The following is a 24,131-nucleotide window of genomic DNA, read 5'->3' on the forward strand; positions in this document are numbered from 1 at the left end:
CTTTGACTTGTCATTTTCCTGAATAAATTGTATGCCGCCCCGTCAAAGGTGGGAATTCAGAGCTCTTGTGTCATTTTTTCACCTTCATCTTGATTTTTTTATCTCATGGATGTTCTACAAATATTAATTGATTCAAATCTGAAAACACAGCCACAAGACTGAATAACTTGTTAATCTACCAGAACCTATACACACAGCACCAAAACACTCACCTATTATCTGCCTTGAGCTGAACTGGATACCAATATATATAAATAATATGTTGAAGTCTGTCCTCCAATATCCTTGCACTGACAGGAAATCTCTATGTCTCATTTTCTTTCTTCTGAATAAACCATCATTTATAATGTCTAAATGACTTCCTAGGAAAATCGAGATGACCTTTAAATCCAAGAATTCCTTCAATCATTTCAAGAAATGCCATATATGAAGTTATAAGAACAGAATGCAGAGAGTTTAATCCTCTAACAAACTAGTTTTTTCAGGTAATATTTACTTTAAATACCTTTCCAAAGGCCTACTATATTGATTCACTGTATTCAGAAAGCTAAAATATAATACTAAAATTTTAGAGCTTATATTAGAAATCCTTAGCCACAATTACCATGAAGTAGATTAAAATAATGAAAATGATAAATAAGTTAAATAACACAAAGATCCTTATAATCTTAGACATTTTATACTCAGTTTCTCAACTCCACTTTAAGAGTGACGGTAAGTGTAAAAGAATCATTTAAAATGCAGAATATGGTATATGTACTCAATGGAATACTGAACATCCATAAAAATAAACTATTGCTTCACACAAAAATACAGGTAAATCTCACAAATATTATGTGGAGGGAAAGAGGCCAAACACGAAGATGCATATTATATGACTCACTTATACAAAGCTCAAAAATGAGTCAAACTAACCTATGGGGTCAGAAGTTAGCAGAGTGGTCACCTTTAGGATGAGGCAGCAACTGGGAGAAGGTGTGAGGGTAGCTTCTGGGATGCTGACACCATTTTATTTCTTGATCTTGGTGCTGGTTACACAGATGGGTTCACTGTTTTGAAAATCCATCAAATTATCTATTTGAGATTTGTACCACTTTTCTGTATATATATTTCAAATAAAAGTTTACTTGCCAAAAAATAATAATAGTAATGTCCATAAGCTTCTTCCTAATGAAAAATTACTTTACAGAAAATGTGTACTTCTTAACAAAACCCATGGGTTAATTTCTAATTGCATAAAACTTGATGTGTGATAAAATAATAGTAATAGCAATCTTACTATTAATAGCAAAATTGCTATAAATAAATAATAGCAATCAATACATGTTCCTCCAAAATGAGTAAAATAATTTTTAAATATGGTGCTGCATTGCCTAGTAAAAAGATGAAAAACCTGATTCAGAAATCCATGATTAATGTTAGCATTATCTGTGAAACTAGACAAGTCACAAATGTTCCTTGGTTCTGTTTCAACTATTTGCAATAACAGTAAGTTTCTATATTCTTCACCAGACCTACTAAAATTGTTCCTTCTCCTTTCAGATCTAGGAAATCTTTCAATTTGGAAGTATGTAAAGTTTTGGGAAGGACAACCAAATGGAAGCAGAGCATTAGCAGAGCCTGGGATGGAAACTTCCTCCACTATCCATCTTGACCTTTACTTTAAGTCAAAAGTGACTTCAGGATACTCCATTTGTGTTCATGCCAACTGTTTGAGATTTTCCTTGTGGATTCTCATCATGCTTCCATTGTGATCAACAAAATAGGATAATTAAGAATTATTTCTACCTTGAAGGAGCTAAAAATATAGAAGGAAGAACACATGTACCCATACCCAATAATACCTGTCTTCACACAGGAAATATCTAAAGTTATATGGTAGTCTAAAAGAGAAGATATGTGGAATAAAAATGTAAGTTCTTTTAATTAGAAATTAATCTGAACCTTGAGGGATGTATAGAATCACACAGGAAGAATGTAAGGCAGAAGGGGAAAATATGTGGCAAACGCTGGGCAATGCCCAGCTAATGCATGGTCCTTCCATCTTCCATAGCCGTGGTGGACATTACTAGTCAATCATTGCAATCTCTTGCTGACTTGGTTCTGAGAATCAGAATCCTTCTCAACATAGACCTGCTCATTGCCACAATCAGCAAAACAGTCACATAAGATGAAATCTGTTTGCCATCCCTGGTGTAAGATAAAACACCCAGATGAATAAAGAAACATGAGAAAAATAAGCAATATGGTTTGGCAGGAGAGGCTATAAAGGAGTAACAGAATACAAGTACGAAAATTTACATTAAAGCCAGATCATGGAGTGCTAGAGTGACCTGAATGCATTAACAAATTTGGATTCTTTCCTATTCCTTACTGTCCAGCAAATGAGGCTCAGTGTTAAATATCACTCTGTGCATGTATGTGAAATGAAAAAGTTCTACCTTATAACTTTCTCCTTCAAGGGAGAGAAATAGAGTTGAGAAAGCATATGACAGAGGTTCACAAGGCAGATGTGGCATAAGGACAAGAGATAAGAACAATTTTAGGTGCTGGTAATGGCCTCATTGATAGAGTTGATTGTGGATCTGAGAAAGGAATCAAGAGAGCTAATGGGTTAGAATATGGGTGTTGAGAAATCAGAAACCACAAAAAAAGGTTAAGTACAGGTTTATTAAGAGTGAGCGAGGAGAAAATAGAATTATAATGAACAGACAAATGAGATAAGAGAGATTCAAAGTTTGCAATTTTGAAGCTGGAACATTAGTTCCCAGAGATTATATGATCCTTTGAGAGACAGTGTTTAGAGGTGCTGATGGAGGATGACAATTTTGAGGAATGAGATAGTGAATGATAATAATAAAACTAAAGAGTGTGAGAGAGTCCAGGAGATCAGTGGAAAACATTAATTTGGATGAGAAAAGTCAGAATGCCAGCTATCCATTAACCTCCAGAGAGGAGTAGGGTTCCCAGAGATGGCACTGGAACAAGAGTTTAAAGCTTTAGAAAGAGGAATCAAGGAGAAGTGTGCTCACCCTTTCTCCTCAAAACTAGAATGAGGGGTAGGAGAATAAACAAGACTATTCACAGATCATGTAAGGGGCAGGTAAGCTATGGTAATAGGGAAAGATAGGAGGAATGATAAAGAAAAAGGTAAGAATGTAGGGGAGTTTTGGCACAAAACTTAGCAGGCATTCCTAATGGGCAATCTCAGATCCTATGAGGCCAAAAAATTTGGACTTACTGAAGGCTTCATTTTCCCCCAGCTATTCTTAAAAACATAGTCTAAAACCTTCTGAGCAGTTTTTACCTAGAACAAGAATGGAGAAGGTAAGATCTTCCCTACATGTCTTCAATAAAACCAAGCTAATACATATAGCAATAGACCACTTGATTTCCAATCAATTGCAAGGGTCTCAGTTCTTAAAAGGCATCACATCATTTCTGCTTCATTTTTCTTTCTTCAAATCTACAAGTATTTGCAGAACATCAGAAGTTACCTTGACATTTCTTACAAAACTAAACATGCCCTTACCATTTGATCCAGCAATTATACCTCTTGATATTTACCCAAATGAGTTAAAAACTATTTTCACACAGAAGCCTACACACAAATGTTTACAGCAATTTCATGCATAATTGCCAAAACTCAGAAGTAACCAAGATGTCCTTCAATAAGTGAATAAATAAACAAACTGTGGTACATCTATACAATGGAATATTATTCATTGTTAAAAAGAAATGAGCTATCAAGCCACAAAAAGACATGGAGGAACTTTAAGGGCACATCGCTAAGTGAAAGAAGCCAGTATGAAAACACAATACATAGTTGAGTCCAACTATATGACATTCTGAAAAAGGCAAAACTATGGAAACAGTGAAAAGATCAGTGGTTGTCAGGGGTTTGGAAGAGGGAAAGAGGATGACAGGCAAAGCACAGGATGATTTTTAGGACAGTGCAACTACTCTGAGTGGTGCTATAATGATAGATACATGTTATTATGCATTTGTCAAAACCCATAGAATGGACAACACAAAGGGTGAACCCTGATTTAAACTATGAATCTCTACCTATGGGTTCATGAAGAAAAAAAATAAAAAATATAAATAACTATGGGTCTCAATATATTGATATTGGCTTATCAAAGTAACAAATGTATCACACTAATGCAAGATGTTAATTATAGGGGAAACTGGGGTGGGTGGGATGTGAGGAGTATATGGGAATTCTCTGTACTTTCTGCTCAAATTTTCTGTAAATCTAAAACTTCTCTAAAAAGTAAAGTTTATGAACTTAAAAAAAAGTTAGCCCTGAAGTGCTGAATAAATTTAACTACTTTCCAGGACTTTGTTTCTGACTTACACCAAATTTTGAAATATACTTCTATTGTCACAGGTAGCAGCTTTTTCCATGATCTTCCACTAGAAGATTAGTTGTATTCTGTTGTTTACTCACATGGCAAAGAAATAGGCCATCTCCCTCAACTGATAAAACCAAACAAAGAGGACTACAAGGGAAGCTAGGGTGCTATCGTCCATTTGGGTTCCACATATGAGGATCATTGGGCCACACATCAGCTTAAGAGTTGCCCCCAGATCATGGCATCTGCCCTGCCCTTCCTTACTGTGCATCCATTTCAGGAGCATTTATTCATCCTATTTCTAAAGAAGATGATGCTGAGAGTAGGATTTGCTCTTTCATCAGGACTTATCTGAAATAAAACGGACCAGTTTGAGTTGTGCCAAAATGCCTTACCCACCCTCAGTCTCCCCACAACACACAAAGCAAAGTAGCTTAAAAGGGTGAGCTTCTGATGATGAAATGGAGAAGTTAGTGAACAAGCCTACATAAAAATTCAGGCTTGAAAACACATTTTATCTCACCTATGTTTTATGTAGACAGATCTCTAAAACTGACAATATTAAAATTATTTTCTCACCGAGAGGCACGCTTCTGCATTTTAATCAACCAATGAAGTTTTACAAAATCTCTAATGATGAAGTGCCTTCCTGACCAGACATGGGGAAAGTAAATTTGGTGCAAAAGAGCTTCCATAGAAGGTGAAACAAACTCTCTTTAATTCATCTCAAACCTTCAAGCTCTGTTTCAGAAATGCTCCAAGTTTCAGGGTGAAATAAGGAAATTTCCCTTTCCCTCTAGCCAACTATTTCATTTACCCTTCTTAAGATACACTCTTTCCTTAGAAACCTAGAATCTTCTATATTTATATATGACCTTGCACTTTCTACTATAATACTTAGTAGACAAGAGAATAGACTTCCACTGCCAGGTTTTAAACAGTTCTTGTAGAGAAGAAAAATAAATTGAACCAGAGTTACTGCTTACATTTATTTTCCTAGAATTCATCTCTAATAGGTATTTCTAGCTCACTCTCCAAAGATTAAAATCACAAAAGAAATGAAAAGGAAGCTTTAGAACATACTAATGCAGTTTTTTAAAAAGTAATAATACTATATGTGCATTTGGCTAATGGGAAGCAAAAAATAAAAATAATATATGGATAATTTTGCTGAATAGTCTAATGGTCTTAAAGACTCTCTGGAGATATGAAATATAAAACCTGTTTCTTCTAACAACATTTTACTTGATCATGGACTGCATTTCTTGAATTGAATATTAAGGTGGCTTGTTAGAATTATTATTTAGAAGAGGGGTCCCCAACCCCCTGGCTACTGACCAGTATCAGTCTGTGGACCATTAAAAACCGGGCAGCACAGCAGAAGGTAAGCTGCAGGTGAGCAACTGAGCATTAACAACTGAGCTCCACCTTCTGTCAGACCAGTGGCGGCATTAGATTCTCACAGGAGCTTGAATCTTATTGTGAACTGCATATTCACTGAGGGACCTAGGTTGCATGCCCCTTATGAGAATCTAACTAATGTCTGATGATCTGCGGTGGAAATTTCATCCTGAAACCATCCCCCCTTCCCTTGGAAAAATAGTCTTCCATGAAACCAGTCCCTGATGCTGAAAGGGTTGGGGACTACTGATTTAGAGCATACGTTTGTTTGACAAAAACTGATTCCAGACTATTTCTAAAGGTTATTTTCAAAGATTTTTGTAAAAGTACCCTGTTCAGAGTTGACAGGGAGGTATCAAATAACAAAATCTTGTGTTAGTGAAATGTTTTTCTTTTTAAATATTTAGGGTAGTATTGAGAATAACTGCTTTTCAAAAACAGATGTAAGAAGAAATAATGTGGTGTTAAATTCTTTTGTAAAAGTTGACAACAGCATGAAAGATTCAAAAGCTGAACAGAGTAGATACATAAGGCAATACTTTTCCATTGAATAGTATTCAACATAAATGCATAGGCACCAAAACAGTATAAAAATTTCACAATTTTACTCATTGTCATATTTCTAAGATAAAGCAGGTTCCTAACAGAATTCTTAACAGTGATCTCTCTAGATAAATCAGGGAGAAAATTACAACTGAACTATTGATTCTACTGTGGGTCAGGATGGTGACCAGCCCTGGCTCATGGTCTTGACACATGCAGACAGAACTAAGTCAGTTTTTCTGCAAATTTCCATCTCTTCCCCTGTAAAACAAGAAGTGTACCGAGGCGTTCCATTGCCACTCACCCCCTTAAAGTCAAATTTCAATCATTTGTGACATACGTGTTTATATTCCTTTGATTAGTGTCTCCAGAATGGTATAGAAGTACCCAGCATACATAGAAAGCTTTTAAAATTTTTTCAATTCATGATTTTTTTCTAAAAGAAACTGAAAGCATACCGCATGTTATGTTCTTTGTGATCCAGTATTTTTCAAGTTAAAACATCATTCATTTCCTGAAAAATCCCAGCCTTAGTCTTCTCCAACACTAAAACTGAGAAAATAATAGCTGTCTAAATTTTTCTGCCACTACAGAGTAAAAGTGAGACATTACTAAGAAAAGCATTTAGAACTCTTATGATTCACTAGTTGGTTAAGTGTTTTTCTTTGGAGAAGCTAAATGCTCTTCGAAAGTAGAATAACATGGGCCCTCCCATCTAAGTGAGGAAAGCAGAAGGCAGTTCATCATACTCGACCTCTTGACATAGCCAAAGGGAAACTGAAACTCTAAAAGATGATTAGCTAGCATCACTAGAAATAACAGAACTCAAACAAACTGAGCTCCCAGGCAAGAACTTCCTGAGAAACATGCTGCTCCCTTCAAGCCGAGAGCAAATGCTAGATATTTTCATCTTTAATTTAACCTAACGATTTCAGCTACTGAGGAAAGAAACTTTATATACCCCATACAAATTTTAGAATGTAAAAATTATTAAACACACAGCTGAATTCAATATAGGAATGACTACTCTTTGAAAAATAATCACAGTTTATAGCAAACTTTGAAAAATGTAATTGGAAAAAAGGAGCCCCTAATTTCAAACAAATGCTGCTGTTTCCCTTCCCTGGTGATGCTAAATTGCATAATATTCTAATTGGATGCATATCTTCTTCCATTTTCAAGGCAGATCAATGATTTCTATGATAATTAAGGATTAACATAGCTTTTATAATAAAATCCCAAAATTTTTCCAGAAGCCTAATTTTAGTTAACAATTTTACACACTAACTTTGTGCACTGAAACCAATCCACTCACTTAGTTGATTCAGTGGGTCACCTGCCAGTCATAACTAGATGCCTTTCTACAGGCCTGGCCCAATCCCAGCTCTCCATCCTCCCTCCTTCAGTTCCCATCCTTAGCTTAACCAAGCTGGAATTTTGGTATCTATCTTCTCTGCTGAAAGTAGTGAAGATATATGACCTGAAGTCAGCTGATTTTGAGGCGCAATTCTAACATACTCCTGATGTCCTTCTTCCTTTCAGAAGCCACTGATTTCAAGAAAATGGCTAAGCAGACAGAGACCACAGAAAGAGGTAGCAACTGAAAACTACTGTCAAACTTGATTATTTTGTAGAATATTTAAAATATACTTACTAATTAGGGAGCAAAGTTTACAAATTGTACCAACATTCTGCTTTTTTCATTAATGCATATAAAACCGTCTATGATGGATAGCATGCCAGTCTTTTGTCCTGAGATCCAGAGTCTCATTTAAATTAGGATATCCCATCTTCACCTCAAATATGACATGGCTACATCCTAACTCGTCATTAGTCTCGCAAACCCCATGACTCTGACCTTCTGAACTGCAACCTTAAACTTTAATGCACAAGTGGCCTCTCTTTCCAAGGAGACTCTAAATTCTTTCAGGGAAGAGATCATGATTTAGATTTTTTTTAATCTCTCACAAAAACTGACACTTAATACTTGACGGTCAGAATCTGCTCAGTAAAGCCAGGCACAGTGGCTCACACCTATAATCCCAGCACTTTGGGAGACCAAGGCAGGAGGATCACTTGAGTCTAGGAGTTCAACACCAGCCCAGGCAACACAGCAGGATTTCCATCTCAACAAAAAAAAACTTAAAAAAAATAAGCTATCTGTCATAGATTGTGCCTATAGGAGGATCCCTTAAGCTTAGGCGATCCAGGCCACAGTGAGCCATGATCATGTCACTGCACTCCAGCCTGGGCAACGGAGAACCCATCTCTAAAAAAAGAGAATTTGTCCAGTAAATATTTTTCAATTAATACATCAGAAATAGTAAAATATGTAACTTAACAATATAGGAATTTCACTAATTTGCATAACTTGATTATTTGGGTGGTTTAAATACTCTGATTCCTGGAATACAGAAGACCTGTTTTATCAGAGCTAACAAAACTTTACCAAGCTTAAGTTAAATCTCCTTTTATTTATTCTATATATTCTAAGACGGAAGTGACAGACAGTGAATTGAACAAGAGTAAGGATTTTTTACAAACAATAATTTTAATAGGAAAATTGGAGAATGATTTAAAAACTGGCCAAAAATAAAATTCATGAGTTAAATCGCTTCTCAGCTTTCTACTGGCAACAGTCAAAAATATTTATTTCTATAGATATCACAAAACTTTGTTTAAAACTTCAATTTATAAAATGCAACAACTTGTAATTTCTACTCTCCAAGGAAAAAAAATTCATTTGTAACATACTGTGGACCAACCTGGGAAATAGGTAGATTTGAATTCACAATGACATACTATCATTACACTGTAGTAGTCTTACTGGCTCCTGTCATTAAAAACTTGTACAACTGAAAAAAATGAGTTAATACTTTAAGAACAAAAATAAAATAAAATAAGAATATTTTGAGAGCATTCTATATTTCTAATATCATTTATTAAATGCCTATTATGAGCCTGATGATTTACATACATGGTCTCATGTAATTCTCACAACATCACAGTAAATTGCTAGTTCCATTTTAGAGGTGAAGAAACAGAGTCTCAAAGAAATCAAACAGTTTGGCCCAGATTACAAACTAGAACATGACATAAAGTGTTTGGCTCCAGTCCCAAATTTGTCCTACCATATTACACAGCTCCTATTAATAGTGGATATCAAGTTTTCGCTCTATTAAAAATGGCCTTTGCAAACTCATAGAGACAGAAAGTATAATGATGGTTGCCAGGAATGGGGAGGGGCGGAATATGAGGAGTAATTAATTATAGAGGGTCAGTTTGGGATGACGAAAAAGTTCTGGACATGTACACTGGGAATATAACAATGTGAATATACTAAGAGCCACAAAACTATCTACTTAAAAATGGTTAAAATGATAAAATTTCTGTTATGCACATTTTAACACAATGTTTTTTTAATTACACTTCATGTTCTAGGATATATGAGAAGAATGTGCAGGTTTGTTACATAGTTACACACATGCCGTGGTGGTTTGCAGCACCCATCAACCTGTCATCTATGTTAGGTAGTTCTCCTAATGCTATCCCTCTCCTAGCCTCCCACCCCTGACATGCCACTGTGTGATGTTCCCCTCCCTGTGTCCATGTGTTCTCATCGTTCATCTCACACTTATGAGTGAGACCATGCAATGTTTGGTTTTCTGTTCCTGTGTTAGTTTGCTGAGAATGATGGTTTCCAACTTCATCCACATCTCTACAAAGGACATGAACTCATCCTTTTTTAAGGGTGCACAGTATTCCATGGTGTATATTTGCCACATTTTCTTGATCCAGTCTATCATTGATGGACATTTGGGTTAGTTCCACATCTCTGCTATTGTGAATAGTACCGCAATACACATACGTGTGCATGTGTCTTTATAGTAGAATGATTTATAATACTTTGGGTATATACCCAGTAACGGGATTGCTGGGTCAAATGGTATTTCTGGTTCTAGATCCTTGAGGAATTGCCACACTGTCTTCCACAATGCTTGAACTAATTTACACCCCCACCAACAGTGTACGAGTGTTCCTATTTCCCCACATCCTCTGCAGCATGTGTTGTTTCCTGACATTTTAATGATCACCATTCTAACTGGCATGAGATGGTATCTCATTGTGATTTTGATTTGCAATTCTCTAATGACCAGTGATGAAGAGCTTTTTCTCATATGTTTGTTGGCCACATAAATGTCTTCTTTTGAGAAGTGTCTGTTCATATCCTTCACCCACTTTTTGATGGGGTTGTTTTTTTCTTGTAAATTTGTTTAAGTTCTTTGTAGATTCTGGATATTAGCCCTTTGTCAGATGGATAGATTGCAAAAATTTTCTCCCATTCTGTAGGTTGCCTGTTCACTCTGATGATAGTTTCTTTTGCTGTGCAGAAGCTCTTTAGTTTAACGAGATCCCATTTGTAAATTTTGGCTTTTGTTGCCATTGCTTTGGGATTTTAGTCATGAAGTCTGTGCCCATGCCTATGTCCTAAATAGTATTGCCTAGGTTTTTTTGTTTGTTTGTTTGTTTTTTGAGACAGAGTCTTGCTCTGTCGCCCAGGCTTGGCTCACTGCAAGCTTCGCCCCCTGGGTTCAGCCATTCTCCTGCCTCACCTCCAAAGCAGCTGGGACTACAAGCGCCCATCACCAGGCCCAGCTAATGCTTTTTGTATTTCTTAGTGGAGACGGGGTTTCACCGTGTTAGCCAGAATGGTCTCGATCTCCTGACCTCGTGATCCACCCGCCTCAGCCTCCCAAAGTGCTGGGATTACAGGCGTGAGTCACCGCGCCCGGACTGCCTAGGGTTTTCATGGTTTTAGGTATTATGCTTAAGTCTTTAATCCATCTTGCATTAAATTTTGCATAAGGTGTAAGGAAGGGATCCAGTTTCAGTTTTCTGCATATGGCTAGACATTTGTTAAATAGGGAATCTTACCCCATTGTTTGTTTTTCTCAGGTTTGTCAAAGATCAGATGGTTGTAGATGTGTGGCATTATTTCTGAGGCCTCTGTTCTGTTCCACTGATCTATATATCTGTTTTGGTACCAGTACCATGCTGTTTTGGTTACTGTAGCCTTGTAGCATAGTTTGAAGTAAAGTAGCATGATGCCTCCAGCTTCGTTCTTTTTGCTTGGGATTGTCTTGGCTATAACAGCTCTTTTTTGGTTCCGTATGAAATTTAAGACAGTTTTTTCTAATTCTGTGAAGAAAGTCAATGGCAGCTTGATGGGGATAGCATTGAATCTATAAATTACCTTGGGCAGTATGGCCATTTTCACTATATTGATTCTTCGTGAGCATGGAATGTTTTTCCATTTGTTTGTGTCCTCTCTTATTTCCTTGAGCAGTGGTTTGTAGTCCTCCTTGAAGAGGTCCTTCATATCCTTTGTAAGTTGTATTCCTGAGTATTTTATTCTCTTTGTAGCAATTCTGAATGGGAGTTTGCTCATGATTTGGCTCTCTGTTTTTCTATTATTGGTGTATAGGAATGCTTGTGATTTTTGCACATTGATTTTGTATCCTGGGACTGCTGAGGTTGCTTATCAGCTTAAGGAGATCCTGGGCAGAGATTATGGGGTTTTCTAAATAAACAATCATGCCATCTGCAAACAGAGACAACTTGATTTCCTGTCTTCCTATTTGAATACTTATATTTTTTTCTCTTGCCTGATTGCCCTGACCAGAACTTCCAATACTATGTTGAATAGGAGTGGTGAGAGAGGGCATCCTTCTCTTGTGCCAGTTTTCAAAGGGAATGCTTGCAGATTTTACCCATTCAGTATGATATTGGCTATGGATTTGTCATAAATAGCTCTTACTATTTTGAGATACATTCCATCAATACCTACTTTATTGAGAGTTTTTAGCCTGAAGCTGCCTCCCGGGCTCAAGTGATTCTCCTGCCACCGCCTCCTGAGTAGCTGGGATTCCAGACACACGCCACCACGCCCAACTAATTTTTGTATCCTTATTAGAGACAAGATTTTACTCCTGACCTTGTGATCTGCCGGCCTCAGCCTCCCAAAGTGCTGGGATCACAGGCGTGAGCCACAGCACCTGGCCAAATTTTATCGAAGGTCTTTTCTGCATCTATTGAGATAATCACGTGTTTTTTGTCATTGGTTCTGTTTATGTGATGGATTACATTTATTGATTTGTGTTTGTTGGACCAGCCTTGCATCCCAGGGATGAAGATGATTGTGGTGGATAAGCTTTTGATGCGCTGCTGGATTCGGTTTGCCAGTATTTTATTGAGGATTTTCGCATTGATGTTCATCAGGCATATTGGCCTGAAATTTTCTTTTATTGTTTTGTCTCTGCCAGGTTTTGGTATCGGGATGTTGCTGGCCTCATAAAATGAGTTAGGGGAGGAGTCCTTCTTTTTCTATTGTTTGGAATAGTTTCAGAAGGAATGGTACCAGCTCCTCTTCGTACCTCTGGTAGAATTTGGCTGTGAATCAGTCTGGTCCTGGAATTTTTTTGGTTGGTAGGTTATTAATTATTGCTTCAATTTCAGAACTTGTTATTGGTCTATTCAGGGATTTGACTTCTTCCTGGTTTAGTCTTGGGAGGGTGTATGTGTTCGGGAATTTATACATTTCTTCTAGAATTTCTAGTTTATTTGCATAGAGGTGTTTATAGTATTCTCTGATAGTAGTTCATATTTCTGTGGGATCAGTGGTGATCTCCCCTTTATCATTTTTTACTGTATCTATTTGATTCTTCTCTCTTTTCTTCTTTACTAGTCTGGCTAGCCATCTATCTATGTTGTTAATCTTTTCAAAAAAACAGCTCTTGGATTCACTGATTTTTTGAAGGGTTTTTTTGTGTCTCTGTCTCCTTCAGTTTTGCTCTGATCTTAGTTTTTCTTGTCTTCTGCTAGCTTTCGAATTGGTTTGATCTTGCCTCTCTAGTTCTTTTAATTGTGATGTTGGTGTGTTGATTTTAGATTTTTCCCACTTTCTCCTGTGGGCATTTAGTGCTATAAATTTCCCTCTAAATGCTGCTTTAGCTGTGTCCCAGAGATTCTGGTACATTGTGTCTTTGTTCTCACTGGTTTCAAATAACTTATTTATTTCTGCCTTAATTTTGTTATTTATCCAGTAGCCATTCAGGTTGTTCAGTTTCCATGTAGTTGTCCGGTTCTGAGCGAGTTTCTTAATCATGAGTTCTAATTTGATTGCACCGTGGTCTGGGCGACTGTTTATTATTATTTCCGTTCTTTAGCATTTTCTGAGGAGTGTTTTATTTCCAATTATGTGGTCAAATTTAGAATAAGTGCTATGTGGTGCTGAGAAGAATGCATATTCTGTTGATTTGGAGTGGAAATTTCTGTAGATTCTATTAGGGCTGCTTGGTCCAGAGCTGAGTTCAAGTCCTGAATATCCTTATTAATTTTCTTTCTCGTTCATCTGTCGAATATTGACAGTGGCATGTTTTTGCAGTGGCTGGTATTGGTTTTTCCTTTCCATATTTACTGCTTCCTTCAGGAGCTCTTGTAAGGCAGGCCTGGTGGTGACAAAGTCCCTCAGCATTTGCTTGTCTGTAAAGGATTTTATTTCCCCTTCACTTATGAAGCTTAGTTTGGCTGGATATGAAATTCTGGGTTGAAAATTCTTTTCTTTTTTTTTCTATTTTTTTTTTATTATTATACTTTAAGTTCTAGGGTACATATGCATAACGTGCAGGTTTGTTACATATGTATACTTGTGCCATGTTGCTGTGCTGCACCCATCAACTCGTTAGCACCCCTCAACTCGTCATTTACATCAGGTATAACTCCCAATGCAATCCCTCCCCCCTCCCCCCTCCCCATGATAGGCCCCGGTGTGTGATGTTCCCCTTCCCGAGTCCAAGTGATCTCATTGTTCAGTTCCCACCTATGAGTGAGAACATGCGGTGTTTGGTTTTCTGTTCTTGTGATAGTTTGTTAAGAATGATGGTTTCCAGCTGCATCCATGTCCCTACAAAGGACACAAACTCATCCTTTTTTATAGCTGCATAGTATTCCATGGTGTATATGTGCCACATTTTCTTAATCCAGTCTGTCACTGATGGACATTTGGGTTGATTCCAAGTCTTTGCTATTGTGAATAGTGCCGCAATAAACATACGTGTGCATGTGTCTTTATAGCAGCATGATTTATAATCCTTTGGGTATATACCCAGTAATGGGATGGCTGGGTCATATGGTACATCTAGTTCTAGATCCTTGAGGAATCGCCATACTGTTTTCCATAATGGTTGAACTAGTTTACAATCCCACCAACAGTGTAAAAGTGTTCCTGTTTCTCCACATCCTCTCCAGCACCTGTTGTTTCCTGACTTTTTAATGATGGCCATTCTAACTGGTGTGAGATGGTATCTCATTGTGGTTTTGATTTGCATTTCTCTGATGGCCAGTGATGATGAGCATTTTTTCATGTGTCTGTTGGCTGTATGAATGTCTTCTTTTGAGAAATGTCTGTTCATATCCTTTGCCCACTTTTTGATGGGGTTGTTTGTTTTTTTTTTCTTGTAAATTTGTTTGAGTTCTTTGTAGGTTCTGGATATTAGCCCTTTGTCAGATGAGTAGATTGCAAAAATTTTCTCCCATTCTGTAGGTTGCCTGTTCACTCTGATGGTAGTTTCTTTTGCTGTGAAGAAGCTCTTTAGTTTAATGAGATCCCATTTGTCAATTTTGGCTTTTGCTGCCGTTGCTTTTGGTGTTTTAGACATGAAGTCTTTGCCCATGCCTATGTCCTGAATGGTACTACCTAGGTTTTCCTCTAGGGTTTTTATGGTATTAGGTCTAACATTTAAGTCTTTAATCCATCTTGAATTAATTTTCGTATAAGGAGTAAGGAAAGGATCCAGTTTCAGCTTTCTACTTATGGCTAGCCAATTTTCCCAGCACCATTTATTAAATAGGGAATCCTTTCCCCATTTCTTGTTTTTGTCAGGTTTAAGAATTTGAATATTGCCCCCCCCCCCCACTATCTTCTGGCTTGCAGGGTTTCTGCAGAGAGATTCGCTGTTAATCTGATGGGCTTCCCTTTGTGGGTAACCCGACCATTCTCGGGGTTGCTCTTCTCGAGGTGTATCTTTGTGGTGTTCTCTGTATTTCATGAATTTTAATGTTGGCCTGTCTTTCTAGGTTGGGGAAGTTCTCTTGGATAATATCCTGAAGAGTGTTTTCCAACTTGGTTCCATTCTCCCCATCACTTTCAGGTACACCAATCAAATGTAGGTTTGGTCTTTTCACATAGTCCCATATTTATTGGAGGCTTTGTTCATTCCTTTTCATTCTTGTTTCTCTAATCTTGTCTTCATGCTTTATTTAATTAAGTCAATCTTCAATCTCTGATATCCTTTCTGCTGCTTGATCTATTCGGCTAGTGATACTTTTGATGCTTCACAAAGTTCTCATGCTGTGTTTTTCAGCTCCATCAGTTCATTTATGTTCTTCTCTAAACTGGTTATTCTAGTTAGCAATCCCTCTAACCTTTTTTCAAGGTTCTTAGCTTCCTTACATTAGGTTAGAACATATAGAACATACTCCTTTAGCTCGAAGGAGTTTGTTATTATGCACCTTCTGAAGCCTACTTCTGTGAATTCATCAAACTCATTCTCCATCCAGTTTTGTTCCCTTGCTCGCCAGGAGTTGTGATCCTTTGGAGGAGAAGCAGCATTCTGGTTTTTGGAATTTGCAGCCTTTTTGCACTGGTTTTTCCTCATCTTTGTGGATTTATCTACCTTTGGTCTTTGACGTTGGTGACCTTCACATGGGGTTTCTGTGTAGACGTCCCTTTTGTTGATGTTGATGCTATTTCTTTCTGTTTCTTAGTTCTCCTTCTAACAGTAAGGCCCCTCTGCTGCAGGTCTGCTGCAGTTTGCTGAAGGTCCACTCCAGACCGTTTCCCTGGGTATCACCAGTGGAGGCTGCAGAACAGCAAAGATTGCTGCCTGTTCCTTCCTCTGGAAGCTTCATCCCAGAAGGGGACCTACCAGATACCAGCCAGAGCTCTCCTGTCTGAGGTGTCTGTCAACCCCTGCTGGGAGGTGTCTCCCAGTCAGGAGGCACAAGAGTCAGGGACCCACTTGAGGTGGCAGTCTGTCCCTTAGCAGAGCTCGAACGCTGTGCTGGGAGATCTGCTGCTCTCTTCAGAGCCTGCAGGCATGAACGTTTAACTCTGCTGAAGCTGCACCCACAGCCACCCCTTCCCCCAGGTGCTCTGTCCCAGGGAGATGGCGACTTTATCTATAAGTCCCTGACTGTGGCTGCTGCCTTTCTTTCAGAGATGCCCTGCTCAGAGAGGAGGAATCTCAAGAGACAGTCTGGCTACAGTGGCTTTGCCGAGCTGTGGTGGGCTCCACCCAATTCAAACTTCCTGGTGGCTTTGTTTACCTACTCAAGCCTCAGTAATGGTGGACACCCCTCTTCCCATCAAGCTCAAGTATCCCAGATTGACTTCAGACCGTTGTGCTGCTAGTGAGAATTTCAAGCCAGTGGATCTTAGCTTGGTGGGCTCTGTGGGGGTGAGATCCACTGAGCTAGACCACTTGGCTCCCTGGCTTCAGCCCCCTTTCTAGGGGAATGAACAGTTCAGTCTTGCTGGCATTCCCAGCACCACTGGGGTATGAAAAAAAACTCCTGCAGCTAGCTCGGTGTCTGCCCAAGTGGCCACCCAATTTTGTGCTTGAAACCCAGGGTCCTGGTGGTGTAGGCACCCGAGGGAATCTCCTGGTCTGTGGGTTGCCAAGACCATGGGAAAAGCATAATATCTGGACCAGAATGCACCATTCCTCATGGCACAGTCCCTCACAGTTTCACATGGCTAGAGGAGGGAGTTCCCTGACCCCTTGTGCTTCCTGGGTAAGGCAATGCCCCACCCTGCTTTGGCTCGCCCTCTACGGACTGCACACACTGTCAAACCAGTCCCAATGAGATGAGCTGGGTACCTCATTTGGAAATGCAGAAATCATCCACCTTCTGTGTTGATCTCATTGGGAGCTGCAGACCAGAGCTTTTCCTATTTAGCAATCTTGCCAGCCACCCACCACAACTTTTTAATGGCCTTCAATGTCACACCCATTCTGTTGATTTCCAACAAATTCTATAATTTTAATATAGAATTCAAAAGACTTTAAAATCATAGACATTTCAGTTGTATGACTGTAATAGTGAGAAATTTCAAGAACATTTGAAGCTAAAGATTGAAATAATAATAAAGATTTAAAATTTTTTTAAAAGCATTACCATAATTGATACTTTTATACCACTTATTATCATCTCGTTAGACTCTTTCACAGTATTTTTTAAATAAAAAATGTAAATTAAAGAATAAAAATTCTGAAAGACATTGATCCACATATGGCTATAATCTAATATAAGAATGTTTAATTAAATTAATTAATTAGTAAATAAGTCCCTATCATCTTTCTAAATAGTTCCTAGTCTACTTTTTCTATTATTTAATCAAAGTGTTGTTCTTTCCTCTTGAATGTTCCAAATTGGCATTACATTGGATGTTCCTATGAGGAAAGTTTCCATTAAAGCAGAAAAGGTGGCAATGTGTTTTTAAAAATCAAGCTACGTCATTTTAACCATTCTCAAAAGCATATTTTTAACTAATGGGGCTTATGATGTGATGTTTTCATCTTTATATTTAAGAGGTTCCAGTTTTGTGACTGTTAGATTTCATTTATTTATACTTATAAATGAGTGAATGTAGATCATGAATTATTACAAGATCTCATATGTAATCCCTGCCTAATTATTAATGAGGGCTAAGTCATAAAAGGCAACCAGTGTCACTCATGGGAAAAAAAACATGTCCCACAGCATGCAAAGAGCACTGGATGATTGATGGCTACAGCAGAAGAGACCGAAGCCAGCCAAGCTAAAGAAACAACCAAAGCAATGTGCCGCTACAAACTATGGTTGCTTCCCAGTTGCATAGCACAAACACAGCAATTCAGCCTTAACAAGAAAATGAAAGGCAAATCACTACTAATCATAAAGCAAACAAAAATATTTGGTTAAACTAACGAATACTACTTAAAATAGAACAGCAAAAATCTACATGTTTTTTGAAAATTCTCATCAAAAATGCCTCTTTTAAAAAGAAAAAACATTAATTTATTAAATAAGTTAATTTCTAATGTAAAATTTAAAAATGGATTTTAATAATTTTAATGATGCACAATTTCAACATAATACAGTATGAAATAGTGTATAACGCTGCAATTGAATTACTTTTAATTTCACTAACACAAACACCAATATGAGAGGTGGTGATAGAGCACAGCTCTTAAAGCTAACTCTCTAAGTTCAGGTACTAGCTTCAAATATGGTTTGCTAGCTGGGTAACCAAGATATTCTTTATTTGATTCTGGAGGAACTTAGGGAAGAAATTCTGTTTCATCAGAAAAATCTGTTTCTTTACTATTACCTATAGTCTATCCAATCACGTACAGCTAGAGTTGCCAGATTTAACAAATAAAAATACAGGATGCTCAGTTAAATTTGAATTTTAGATAAACAATAAATAATTTTGCCTAAATTATACTAAAAACTTATGTGCTGTTTATCTGGAATGCAAATTTGACTGCATGCCTTGTATTTTGTCTGGCAACCACCTACAGCACCTCTGCTAATACTATACTTACTATTTTTCATTATTTTGAGTAAGCACACCATAACAATAGCATCATAAATCATGCTTTGTACTATACGGCATGTAATTACACAATCATCTGGCAGCCTGTGTAAAGAACTGCAATGGATTCAGTAGGATTCCTAACTTTTGAAAGAAAGTGGTAACCATTTATGGAATTGTTTTAAGACAGTTAAAGACATTCTGCTTCAATCTGTTCTAGATATGCTTCCTAAGGGGACATAACAGCTTTTAGTATTTGCTTTTACCCAAATGGCAATGATTGGGATATTCAATTATGGATTTATGTATACAATTATAAAATTGATCACAGCAATCAATTTTCTGCCCACATAAGCACATTTCACATCACTATATGGATGCTTTTACAAAAGTTCCTATGACATTGCAAAGTTACAACTTTTAAAAGATTTGTTCTAAACTTCAAAATCAGCATTACCGAATATTTTTTCAGAATCCACACTTGATTGTTAGATTACAATAATCCAAGCATAAGAATTTTTAAATCCTATGTTAAATAACAATTCTGTAATCGAATATAGATATTGAATCAGCAAAAAATCAAAACTTTGACTACAATTTAAAATCACAAAGACACTAAATAAAATGTTTTGTGCTTTTTTACTGTTAGTAAAACAAGTTTTGAACTCAAAGGTGATTTTGATCATCAAAACGTCTCAATAATATAAATTTTCTATGTGGCATTTATACTATTTCAAAGCAATTTGACAACAGTTATCAGGTGAACCTACCAATCTCTTGCAAATTGTTTTATAAATAAAACACAATTAATATAAACACCAGTGGAATACTGATATTTACAAAAGATCTATATACTCCAAACTAATGAAAATGAATCTTCTAACCCAAATTATAAAAACACAATAGAAAAACTATAATGACAAACTTTTTTCTATTCATCTCTAAAACATGACCTAAATGATTCAATCTCAAGTTATCAATAGTACTTGTAATACTAGACAAAAAAAGTTAGCAAAATTAAATTTTATTTTATCTCTTATAAAAAACATCTTTGCTAATCTGTGAGAGTAACAGAAACATAGACTCTTGACCTTGTGAAGATAAAGATCAGTAAGCTAAAACAGAAAACAGTTACATTCCCTGTGAGTCATCATATTCCATTGACTAAAAATCACAATTTAAGGAAATTCTGCAGCCAACTAAACACTTAACAACAGTGCTATGACCATTTGGGGGACTTTGGAAAACAATGTAAATCTTGAAGAGCGAATATCTGGCAACTTTTCTAAACTAGATCATAATCTCAGGAAACTATAAATTTAAGATCCGACAGAGTACTTTTTTAATGCTACACTGAATTATTTTTCAAAACCAACCCAAAAATATATTTTTCAAAAGTTTAATGGATTTAATTATTTTCTTAACCTTTATTGTGATATTCACTCTGTTGCCAACACCTACATTATATCCTCTTGTCTACTCTAAGCTTCTCTCCCTTCCAATCTCCCTTAATGCTCCTAAAAACATTTTTCCCAGCTGTGCCAGTTTCCAAGAAGGCACGTTTAGAAAACTAAGCATAGCCAACATATATTGAGCAACCATGAGCAGGGCATTATGCCTGCCTATATATATATATATATATACACACACACATATATATGCATATATACACAGTGTCATCTCATAGACTGGAACGTGAGAAGTAGCAAGTGGTAGGAATTGAAGCTGGAAAAAAAAGCAGGCTCCACATTGCACTGGGCCTCCTGAACCATGTAAAGGGATTTGTACGTTATTCCTAGGACAATGAGAAGTCATCAAAAAGTTTTAAGGAAGAAAATGATGCAGTTGGATTTGCCACTTAGAAATAATACTCTAGCTGGCCGGGCGCGGTGGCTCACGCCTGTAATCCCAGCACTTTGGGAGGCCGAGGCGGGCGGATCACAAGGTCAGGAGATCGAGACCACGGTGAAACCCCGTCTCTACTAAAAATACAAAAAATTAGCCGGGCGCGGTTGTGGGCGCCTGTAGTCCCAGCTACTCGGGAGGCTGAGGCAGGAGAATGGCGTGAACCCGGGAGGCGGAGCTTGCAGTGAGCCGAGATCGCGCCACTGCACTCCAGCCTGGGCGACAGAGCCAGACTCTGTCTCAAAAAAAAAAAAAAAAAAGAAATAATACTCTAGCTACTAGCTACTACTCTGGAGAAGAAAATGGTTGGAGGCAGAACTACCATGTGGGAAGATGCCACAGTGATACAGGCCAAGCTAGTGGCCTGAACTAGCATAGCAGTGAGAACTATTTAGGAGGTAGACCCAAGAGAACATGGTGATATACTGGATATGATAGAAGAGGGGAAAAAGGAGCCAAAGATGACATCCAGATTGCCAGCAAGGGCAACTGAGGATAGTGGTGCTATTCACGAGATGAAAAACAGAGAAGGAAAAATCTAGGAACTTGGAAATATCCAGCAAACAGATACCCAGGCCTGGGTATATTCACTCATTCAATAAACATTTTTAAGCACCTGGCTTGGAGCTCAGCTCTACACTGTACTTCTGTTACAGCACCTATATTCTATTTGGGCTTATAGTTTTAATACATTGGGTATAATGTATATCTGCCTCACCTTCAAATCTCTATATTACAAATATAGTCTTGTCATGAATGCTAGAAGCATCAATGAACACATGAATGACTAAATCAGTAACTTTGCCAAAAAGTAACTGTGCCAAATGTATTATAGTGTAGAAAGAATTGATTAGCATTGTCAAAAAGGCTGTTAGTAGAGTTAAATTTCAGTGGCCTTGGATCCACAACAGAGATACTAAGCATACATTTAAAGATTTAACATAAAACATTAAATAGTAAGAGAAAAGGTCCACATTCTTCCTCACCCTCACGTATAAATCAATTATATATCAACTCAATTTTCAATATTTGAAGGAAAGAGTCAAAATCTATCAGAACTAAGAAATTCCTTTGTATATAATTACCTAAAGAACACTGTTTTCATTTTAGTTGTATCTCACAGGATGAAGTGTAGGTAGATGATAGGCCATCCATGCTAGACGTGGTCCATATTCACAAACATTCACTTACGCTATTGCGAACAAGGTATCTCAAGAAAACAGATGGTAGTCTGACTAAAGACATGTCATATGTGGTTTGATTAAGAGATAGTGGCAGCCGATAGGACTGCTTCTCATACACTAGTCCACTGCTGTTGTGAGGCTCAGTGAAAAGCCTCCCAGAAGGAAATACTGGCACCTACGACTGCTAGGAAAGTACATAGACTGTGTCGTAAAATTTTTTAGAGAATTACGAACTTTTCATTAGTAGCCAATGGGTGGTGTTTTTATTAGAAGAACTGCTAGAAAATGGATGGTCAAGTCCTTTTTTTAGGCACAGCCTAAAATATTTCTAAAATATGTAACAGATATACTGCACTATTCACCTGCAAGCCTTACGGCAAACTTGTGGGATAGGCATTAAAATTCCCATTTTACCAATGAAGAAACTGAGCTCAGAAAAATTTTTAAACTTGCTCATGATCACACAGTTAGAAAGTAGCAAAAATGAGATTCCAGGATCCCAGATCAAATTCTCAAATCTGTGTCCTCTTACCTGCCCACACTGTCTCTCAAAGACTTAAGTTCCTGTTAAGGAAAACAGTAAGATATTATTTTAAGACCAGTCATTACTTATTTAAGGCCCCTGCCTTTACAGATCATCATTTTGGACAACAAATTGTAGTCCTGGCTTTTAAGGAATTTACAGTCTAACAAGGAAGATAGATTCTTACACAAACAAGCTGAATAGCTGAGTATGAGTCAGACATGACTTTTTTTTTTTTTTTGAGATGGGGTCTCACTCTGTTGGCCAGGCTGGAGTGCAGTGGCACAATCACAGCTCACTGCAGCCTCAACCTCCTGAGCTCAAGCAATCCTCCCATCTCAGCATCCAGAGTAAACCTAGCATTGGTAGACTACATTAACTCAGGGCAAGATTCCCTTAAGGAAGGTAGAAGAGAATGAGTTGTCTTGGTTTAGTTTGGGTGGGAGACGGGAGATAAATTAAGTACGTGCTTAACACTTAGTAGGAGCTACAGAGGATGCAAGAAAAGTCTTAAACGTGGTCCCTTTCTTCATAGGGTTGGTAGGAGACACTGTAATTTCCCAGTGTTTATAGGACAGTTTCTAATTTATTTCATCCTTGTGAAAACCAAGGTTATAGCTGATTCGCTAAGAGAATACTGCCTATGCCTTCTACTGAAAGAGCTTATAGCCTTAAAACTTCCAGGAACACGGGCTCCGTTTTACTGTCATGCTAGGACTGGGTCCAGTGTCATATGGCAGCTGAATTTCAGAGTGAATCCATGATTGGCTTGCACAAAGATTACAGCCAAAATTCCAATTATTTCAGAATGCTTTTGTAAAGAAAGCTATGTTTAAATCTAATAGGAATAAAGAAAGAAGTAGAAGAATGTTATATTCATTATATCCTCCTCCACCCACTGACTTGTGTCTTACCCACGAGAACCTGGCAGGTGACAAACACCTAAGACAAAAAACCAGAGGCACCTCTGATTTTCAGCATGCTTGGTCAAAAAGCCTGTACGGAAAAAAAAGGTAATATTACTCCCTTAACCAAATTATTACTTATAATAAAATGAGTAATAGCTGCCAATTTTATGGTTCACCTCTTTCCTTAATTTTAAGGTTTTATTTTAAGACCAGTCATTACTTATTTAAGGCCCCTGCCTTTACAGATCATCGTTTTGGACAACAAATTGTTGTCCTGGCTTTTAAGGAATTTACAGTCTAACAAGGAAGACAGATTCTTACACAAACAAGCTGAATAGCTGAGTATGAGTCAGACATGACTTTTTTTTTTTTTTTTTGAGATGGGGTCTCACTCTGTTGCCCAGGCTGGAGTGCAGTGGCACAATCACAGCTCACTGCAGCCTCAACCTCCTGAGCTCAAGCAATCCTCCCATCTCAGCATCCAGAGTAAATGGGGCTATAGGCATGCACCACCACACCAGGCTAATTTTTGTATTTTTTGTACAGATGCGGTCTCACTATGTTGCCCAGGCTGGTCTTGAGGTTCTGGGCTAAAGTAACGCTCCCACTTCAGCTCCCCAAAGTGCTTGGATTACAGACTGATTTTTTAAATAGTTAAGTTTTCATTCA

At 37.6% G+C, this 24,131-nt stretch overlaps 1 protein-coding gene across 1 annotated transcript in view; it reads right to left on the reverse strand.

Annotated features, from left to right (window-relative positions):
* Positions 1 to 24,131, reverse strand: part of PLCL1 (phospholipase C like 1 (inactive)) — a 360,211-nt gene that overhangs the window by 309,070 nt on the left and 27,010 nt on the right. The window lies entirely within an intron of this gene.

This window comes from Macaca thibetana, chromosome 12, assembly GCF_024542745.1.
Source record: "Macaca thibetana thibetana isolate TM-01 chromosome 12, ASM2454274v1, whole genome shotgun sequence".
Classification (NCBI taxonomy): Eukaryota; Metazoa; Chordata; class Mammalia; order Primates; family Cercopithecidae; genus Macaca; species Macaca thibetana.